The sequence below is a fragment of the Bison bison genome, unplaced genomic scaffold (genome assembly GCF_000754665.1).
Source record: "Bison bison bison isolate TAMUID 2011002044 unplaced genomic scaffold, Bison_UMD1.0 scf7180017864263, whole genome shotgun sequence".
Lineage (NCBI taxonomy): Eukaryota > Metazoa > Chordata > Mammalia > Artiodactyla > Bovidae > Bison > Bison bison.
Window position 1 is genome coordinate 2,305,634 of NW_011494835.1, and position 8,921 is coordinate 2,314,554.

An 8,921-nucleotide genomic window follows, 5' to 3' on the forward strand; every position below is an offset into this window, starting at 1 on the left:
AATAATTAGTGCAGATGACACCACCCTTATGGCAGAAAGTGAAGAAGAACTAAAAAGCCTCTTGATGAAAGTGAAAGTGGAGAGTGAAAAAGTTGGCTTAAAGCTCAATATTCAGAAAACGAAGATCATGGCATCCGGTCCCATCACTTCATGGGAAATAGATGGGGAAACAGTGTCAGACTTTATTTTTTGGGGCTCCAAAATCACTACAGATGGTGATTGCAGCCATGAAATTAAAAGACGCTTACTCCTTGGAAGGAAAGTTATGACCAACCTAGACAGCATATTCAAAAGCAGAGACATTACTTTGCCAACAAAGGTCCGTCTAGTCAAGGCTATGGTTTTCCCAGTGGTAATGTATGGATGCGAGAGTTGGACTGTGAAGAAGGCTGAGTGCCGAAGAATTGATGCTTTTGAACTGTGGTGTTGGAGAAGACTCTTGAGAGTCCCTTGGACTGCAAGGAGATCCAACCAGTCCATTCTGAAGGAGATCAGCCCTGGGTATTCTTTGGAAGGAATGATGCTAAAGCTGAAACTCCAGTACTTTGGCCACCTCATGTGAAGAGTTGACTCATTGGAAAAGACTCTGATGCTGGGAGGGATTGGTGGCAGGAGGAGAAGGGGACGACAGAGGATGAGATGGCTGGATGGCATCACCGACTCCATGGACGTGAGTCTGAGTGAACTCCGGGAGATGGTGATGGACAGGGAGGCCTGGCGTGCTGCGATTCATGGGGTCGCAAAGAGTCGGACACGACTGAGTGACTGAACTGAGCTGAACTGAACTGAACAGCTGATTTGTATTAAAATTTATGACTATTCTTTCTAATTGAATGATATTTATCATTCTTCATATAGGTATGATTTAGGCAAGTTTATACTTCATATATATACAATTAATTTTATTGAATTTTTGACATAAGGGTTCAGTCTAATACAGTAATTGTGGAGCCAAAAAAAGGTGTTTTGCATTAAAACCGAATTTAATCTTCTCAGATAAGGGCCACAATTCTGTCTTATATTGCCATTTTATTTGAACCACAGAAACAGGCTTTGGGATCCTTTGAAATCTACAGACTTGTAGATCTGTAGCCACTAACTTCCTGGATAGCTTGTCTGGGTGTGCTTAAATCAAAGCAATGTGATATTCTTCAAGGAGAAATAGCTAATTAAGGTGCTGTCATTCCTTAGTCATCAGCAGAGAATAGCCAATAACTGACTAGGGAAGGGAGAGAGAACTGACATAAGCTGGTGCTGATTTTTTATTTTATTGAATCTGTCTCCTGATGATTAACACAGAAATTCCTCTAGCAATTATGGACTCTCTTATAAATGACTGTCTCGTAATTTACAGCTTGCCAGGAGCAGATTCAACTCAAACATGTGTGTAATTCACTCTTCTAGCTCATTTCCATCACATTTCCCCCCAGTCCAGATTCTCTCTCACTTGTGAAATGTCTCACACTGAGACTATATGATCCCCCTTTGCCAGAAAAATTGACCTACCATATAGAGAATACTATAGCTGGTTTCCCAGGGTGTATTCTAATGGAAAATAAGGCTATTCTTCACAAAGGAATTCCATAGTCGGTTCTCATGCTTCATTTTTAATTGCTGATTTTAGTCTCCTACCCCTTCTGCCAGTTTTTACCTACCCATCTCTCTCTCTCTCTCTTTTTAATATCAGAGTTATGGGTGTACAACCCAGTCAATACATTTTAATTTTAGTTCCTTTTCTATTTATATTTTTCCTCCTCTATTAGTCATGCTAATGATCTGTGAAATGTCCAAAATATGGGTAGTAAGAGGTAAAAGAAAAAAAGATTGAGATCATATAAACCCTAAATCCCTCCCTGAACAATAAGTACCTGAATGAAGAAGCATATTAAAATTTCCCAGTCCTATGAAAGATATGTAAACTGGCTCTAATGTAGCTCTTATCTTTATTGATAGTAACATTTACATTATTATTGAATGATCTTATTTTTTTCCTATTGTATATGGTGGTGAGGTGCCAAGGAAAAGTAGAGAGCCATTTCAATAGCACTGGCCAGTAAGGTGGTAGGTTACATTTCCAGGAAGATAATTTGTTTGCTATAAATGCATTGCATATCCACCTTTTTTCAGTGTACTGTACCTTGCCAGGATTCCTATCATGAACTTGGTGAGAGGCTCTTGAATGAAGGTGGGCGAGTGTAAAATGAGTATGCAAAGATACTGCAGAAGAGGCTTCCCTGGTAGCTCAGATGGTAAAGAATCTGCCTGCAATGCTCGAGACCTGGGTTCAATCCCAGGGTTGGGAAGATCCCTTGGAGAAGGGAAAGGCAACCCTCTCCAGTATACTTGCCTGGAGAATCCCTGTGGACAGAGGAGCCTGGTTGGCTACAGTCTGTGGGGTCGCAAAGAGTTGGACATGACTGAGCAACTAAGCACATATGACAAGGGGTTAGCCAGGGAGTCATAAAATTGGAGCCAAAGGGACTGATCTAGGACCAGTTCTCAGTTACTATTTATTCAGTTAGCATTTTCCAGTCACCTATTATGGGCTAGGCTGAGGAGCAAGGTTCTTGAGATAGAGCAGTAAATATAAGGACACTGCTGTATTTCCCACCCAGAGTTTCTGGTCTAGCATACAGCTAGAAAGAATTAGCAGCAGAAGAGACAGTCATAAGGACAGAATGAAGCACAGTGAGAATTGGGAAAATATACTTCAGGTCCAAAACCCTAAGTGTAAATATTCCCTTTATACTACCCTAATGTGGCTTTATCAAGCTGAGAACACAGTCTAATGTTTGAAAAATATGAAGATAATTAGGCATTGTCCTTGAATGTAAGCATTTAAATCTAGAGAATGCTACATGTAATGTGCAAGGATTACTATATTTTAAGGCAGTGTGTGATCCATGCCATTAGGGAGAAATGATTAGAAATTTACACTGGCTACAATACATTGTCTTTAATACCTAGTGTTCCTGTGAACACTCCCTCTCTGTCAGCTGTCAACTCAGAGAAACAATAATGGGCTAATTTTGTGTATATGTGACCAGTGTATACCTGAACCTAATCAGCCAATCCATAGCCTGGTAGATTGTGTATGTTGAAGCTTGGCTTGAAACTATGAGTTGGCCAACTGAATTATTTTTCATTGAAATTGAGTTTAGAGCTGCTTAGAGAACAAAACAATTAGCATGAGGAGGTGAGTCAGAGAGCTTAGAGGGACCGTGCTGTTGGTGAAAGAAATCGGAATAGCGGAATCGGGTTCACAGAAAAGCTGGGACCTCAGCACAGCCCTGGAGTTCAAGGAGAGCACTGGGTTTCCCTACTGCCTCTGACTTAGGAGAAGACAACTTGCCATCGCAGGGCGGTGCATGGATGACAAGAGCAGATTGGGAAGAGTAAAGCTGGTAGAAACCTGAATTGAGAAGGAGGCAAATTCAAAGCAGCAAATACATACAACTATTCTGAGAATTTTTTCTATGAAGGAGAGGCGAGAAATGGGGCAGTGATAGAGGAAACGCTGGGATCAGGAGAGAAAGGTTTTTAAGATGGGGAAGCTAATAGCGTATTTTTCTGTTGACAGGAAACCTTCAATAGAGAGGAGACAAGGATGATGCAGGAGAAAATGGAAGGAGTTGGTGGAGTGACATCCTTGAGCAAGTGAGCGGGTTGGAACTGGCTGACAAATGGAGTTCATCCTTCATAACAGCAGGAAGACAGAGGACTTGGGGCCAAGTGCCTGTACACAGGTAGCTGACTGTGAGAGCTTGAGGAAGTACTGATTGTTTTTATTTTCTCCAGTGTCACACTGGAAACAGCCCAAGTATCTTGAAAGTAACAAAGAAGTAGGAGGTACAGGAAACGTGAGGAGAGAGGGCAAGGTATGAAATCACTAAGTGAAAGATTTCAGTTCAGTCCAGTCGCTCGGTCGTGTCCGACTCTTTGCAACCCCATGGACTGCAGCACGCCAGGCCTCCCTGTCCATCACAAACTCCTGGAGCTTAGTCAAACTCATGTCCATTGAGTCAGGGATGCCATCCAACCATCTGTCGTCCCCTTCTCCTCCTGCCTTCAATCTTTCCCAGCATCTGGGTCTTTTCCAATGAGTCAGTTCTTTCATCAGGTGGCCAAAATATTGGAGTTTCAGCTTCAGCATCAGTCCTTCCAACGAATCTTTAGGATTGACTGGCGGGATCTCCTTGCAGTCCAAGGGACTCTCAAAAGTCTTATCCAACATTACAGTTCAAAAGCATCAATTCTTCGGTGTTCAGCTTTCTTTATAGTCCAACTGTCACATCCATACATGACTGCTGGAAAAACCATAGCCTTGACTAGATGGACCACTTTGGCAACTTTCAGGCTCACTTGATGGTTAGTGATCATGAATTTGAAGTGAAACCATCAAATCCATCTGTGTTGTGGGTCTGGGGTAAGTGTGCAGACTTGGATTTAGTAGTGTTGTGGTTGGCCAAGTGAGGCCTGCACAGGGAGATAGATATATGGGAGCAGGGTGGGTAGGAGAGGGAATGATTATAGAAATTGTCTGAGGAATTTAAACTCATCATGAGAAATATGAGGTTGTGAGGGCGTAAGTGAAAAGGTGGCAGGTGGGCGCCCTCGTTGTGGGAGTGAATGGCTAAACTAAGGCAGAAGACAAGACTCCTGCAAGGGAAGAAGCCAACAGACAGCTTTCACATTCCATTTAAATGATCTGTTTAGGTGTCTGTTTCTCCCACTAGGTCAGGGATTCTCAGCCTTGGCATGTTGACATTTTGGCCTGCATACGTCTTTATTGGGGTGGGGAGAGCTGTTCCATTTACTCTATAGGCGGTTTAGCAACTTCACTGGCTTCTACCCACTTGATGCCAATAGCAGTGTTCCAGTGGTGACAGTAAAAATTGTCCCCAGTTTTGCTAAATGTCCCCTGGGAGATAAAATCAACCTTGGGTGAGAACTGTACCCCTGGACCAAGGCCTCTTAATAGGGGATACAACTTACTCATTCTTATGTTCCCAGTGTTTTAAAGCTACTTGGGTGGTTGTTTTTAGTTGCTGAGTAGTGCAAAAGTTGCTCTTTTGAGACCCCATGGACTGTAACCCACTAGGCAGCTCTGTCTATGTGATTTATGGGGCAAGAATACTGGAGCGGGTTGCCATTTCTTTCTCTAGGAGATCTTCTCAATCCAGGGATTGAAGCCACATCTTCTGCATTAATTGGCAGGTGGATTCTTTCCCACTGAGCCACTGGGAAGCCCATTTGGGTACACAGTGAAAACGCGATAGACGTGTGATAAACTGAAGAGGTTTAGTCATAGTGCGTAAGATGCTATGTTGAACATCTCCAAGATCACCCTCAGGTTTGGTGATTTGCTAGGAGAACTCACAAGATTCAGTATATACTCATACTCACAGCTATGATATATTACAGTAAAACGCTACAAAGCCCAATCAGCAAAGGGGAAAGGCACAAAGAATGGAGTTCGTGTGAAGTCAGGCATAAATTTTGAAAGGTCTCTCCCAGTGGAGTAGTGCAAGATGCACTTAATTCCCCTGACAATGAGTTGTGACAACTCACTGCTAATTGTTGCTAACCAGGGAAGCTTGTTAAGCACACAGTGCCCAGGTTTTTATTGGAGGCTGGCCACATAGGTACTCTGCCTGGCACCCAAATTCCAAACTCCCAGAAGGAAAGCAGGTGTTCAGGAAAAACCATGTTGTCTGCACATTTTTAGGCACAATGGGCCACTCACCTCAATTCTGGGAATGGTTCTCCCTGCTTCCCTGAAATCTAGCATTTCAGATACCAATCAAGGGTCAACCTTGCAAAATCTTGCAAGCAGAACTTTCAAAGCACAGAAACAGGGTCTCCTGTTTAACTCTTTTCTGCACAGGAGATTTATATTACACATCACATGGAGAAACAATTCAATTTCCACTTAATCCCTGTTTTCAAAATTCTTAACCCCCTGACCAAATGCCTAATTTTCCATCTCATTTTTTTCTATACAAACTGGCAAAAAGAAATGTCTCTAGTTCAGCATTGCACAGCCCTGCATACCCCATTTCTCTAAATGGCAGTTCAGGGACCACTTAGGGTTAATAAATGCTGCCAGGAGATCCGAAACTCTACCTTCACTCTAAACAGCCAAGAAAACAAAACATTCTTCATGCTAATTCATATTGGAAATGAAAGAGGGGCTTGCATTTGTATAATATTTAAGAATATTTTGGATACCTTGTCATTGCTGCTTCAACCTTAGAGCAAATATGCTTAATAGAATACATGCAAGTGTGCGTGCTCAGTTGTGTCTGACTCTTTGTGGCCGCATGGACTGTAGCCTCCCCAGTGCCTCTGTCCATGGAATTTTCCAGGCAAGAACACTGGAGTGTGTTGCCATTTTCCTTCTCCAGGGGATCTTCCTGACCCAGTGATTGAATCCACTTTTCTTATGTCTCCTGCATTGGTAAGTCGGTTCTTTACCAGCTGAGCCCCTGGAGAAGCCCATTTAATGAGTAAACCATACATAACACACAGACTAGAATGAAAATATGTATAGTAGATGAAAATAGGGTTTACTGCAGCAAGTATATTAACACTAGTTACTTGAGCTGTTAACCAGATTAAAAAATTCCCCTTTAAAATCTCATCTTAAAAAAGAAATATTTCCCATAAAGTCCTAACTATGAAGCATTGATCAGTAAGGGTACTCTCTATTGACCACAGTTGAGAGCAGAGAGGCTGCAGGAATGACTTCCTCCTTGATCAGTTAAAATGCCCTAGTAAAGAGACACAATGCAAGAGAGTGACAAATGTGTATTTTAGGAAAATTTTGATGTATGCTCAAAACTTTTAAAAGGTAATTCACTTATTAATTTCACAGTTACTAAGAGCATGGTGGAGAGGGAAATGGCAATATACTTCAACGTTCTTGCCTGGAAAATTCCATGGACAGAGAAGCCTGGCAGGAGATAGTCCATGGGTGGCAAAGAGTTGAACACGACTGAGAACAGTAGAGTACAGTACTAAGAACATGGAATCCTTTGCCTAGTAGTCATGACATCTGGGCCAGTGACAATTTCTCTATGGTTCAATTCCCTTGGTGATAAAGTGAACTAGTAATAGAACTGACTTCCTAGGTTTTGAGTAGTGAAAGAGGTAATGCATGTAAGCACATAACCTTTCCTCATACCACTGGCTCATAGTACATTCTCAGTAAATACCAGCTCTTGTTTTAGTGACACATTATTTGCTCTTGCTGTTTATCTGGGTATTCATTCAAAATGCTTTTGACACTAAATCTTGCTCCAGGTAGTAGGAGCATATCAGTGAACAAGATTGTCATGCCTCTGTCCTCCCAATGCTAAGAATCTAACAGGCAATTAAGAATGTGATTATAACAAGTGATAACTACTCTGATAAGCAAGAGTTATAAAATAATTGAAACATAATCCATAAATTACTGAGATGCATCAGTGTGTTCGATATTGGCCTAAGGAACCTCTAAATTAGTATGCAGGGCATAAAGACCCATTATTTTTTCAGCAGTAAAAATAATCTTTGTAAGTGACTAGTTATGTATGTTGTCAGCCATATGAAAGATGAGAAAGATGGGTACCAGTGTACTCAGATGGTATGAAGAAGAAATGGTACAACTTCCCCTAGATTCACAGATTGAGGTTAACATATTACTTTTGAGATTTGAGAAACTTTTAGTTTTAAAAAGAAAAATATTTCTATATAGAGAGATAATTTTGAAGACTACTACGAAAGGCTGCTTAAGAACTGATGCACATCTGGCTAAGGTGTTGGAGGAAGAGAAGAAACAAAAAGACAATTCTCAATTGTTGTTGTTTTAGTTGCTAAGTCCTGTTTGACTCTTTAGTGACCCCAAGAACTGTAGCCCGCCAGGCCCCTCTGTCCATGGGATTTCCCAGGCAAGAATACTGGAGTGGGTTGCCATTTCCTACTCCGGGAAATCTTCCTGATCCAGGGTTCCTACCCATGTCTCCTGCATAGGTAGGCGGATTCTTTACCACTGAGCCATTAGGGAAGCCCAGTTCTAAGTTAGCATTGCTGAACCTTGTAACTGGTAAGATGTAGACTGTGAGAAACAGGAGGAGTCAGACAACTCTCAGATTTTTGGCTGAGATCAGTTCAGTTCAGTCACTCAGTCGTGTCCGACTCTTTGCAACCCCATGAATTGCAGCACGCCAGGCCTCCCTGTCCATCACCAACTCCCGGAGTTCACTCAGACTTACGTCTATCGAGTCAGTGATGCCATCCAGCCATCTCATCCTCTCTCGTCCCCTTCTCCTCCTGCCCCCAATCCCTCCCAGCATCAGAGTCTTTTCCAATGAGTCAACTCTTCACAACAGGTGGCCAAAGTACTGGAGTTTCAGCTTTAGCCTCATTCCCTCCAAAGAAATCCCAGGGCTGATCTCCTTCAGAATGGACTGGTTGGATCTCCTTGCAGTCCAAGGGACTCTCAGGAGTCTTCTCCAACACCACAGTTCAAAAGCATCAATTCTTCGGCGCTCAGCCTTCTTCACAGTCCAACTCTCACATCCATACATGACCACAGGAAAAACCATAGCCTTGACTAGACGGACCTTTGTTGGCAAAGTAACGTCTCTGCTTTTCAACATGCCATCTAGGTTGGACATAACTTTCCTTCCAAGGAGTAAGCGTCTTTTAATTTCATGGCTGTAGTCACCATCTGCAGTGATTTTGGAGCCCAGAAAAGTAAAGTCTGACACTGTTTCCACTGTTTCCCCATCTATTTCCCATGAAGTGATGGGACCGGATGCCATGATCTTCGTTTTCTGAATGTTGAGCTTTAAGCCAACTTTTTCACTCTCCACTTTCACTTTCATCAAGAGGCTTTTGAGTTCCTCTTCACTTTCTGCCATAAGGGTGGTGTCATC

General features: G+C 42.3%; 1 long non-coding RNA gene across 2 annotated transcripts in view; it reads left to right on the forward strand.

Annotated features, from left to right (window-relative positions):
- Positions 1-8,921, forward strand: part of LOC104994623 — a 16,973-nt gene that overhangs the window by 4,232 nt on the left and 3,820 nt on the right. For both annotated transcript variants that reach the window (XR_825966.1, XR_825967.1), the window contains exon 2: positions 3,581-3,746. This is a non-coding gene — a long non-coding RNA (uncharacterized LOC104994623). The remainder of the gene's footprint in view (positions 1-3,580; positions 3,747-8,921) is intronic.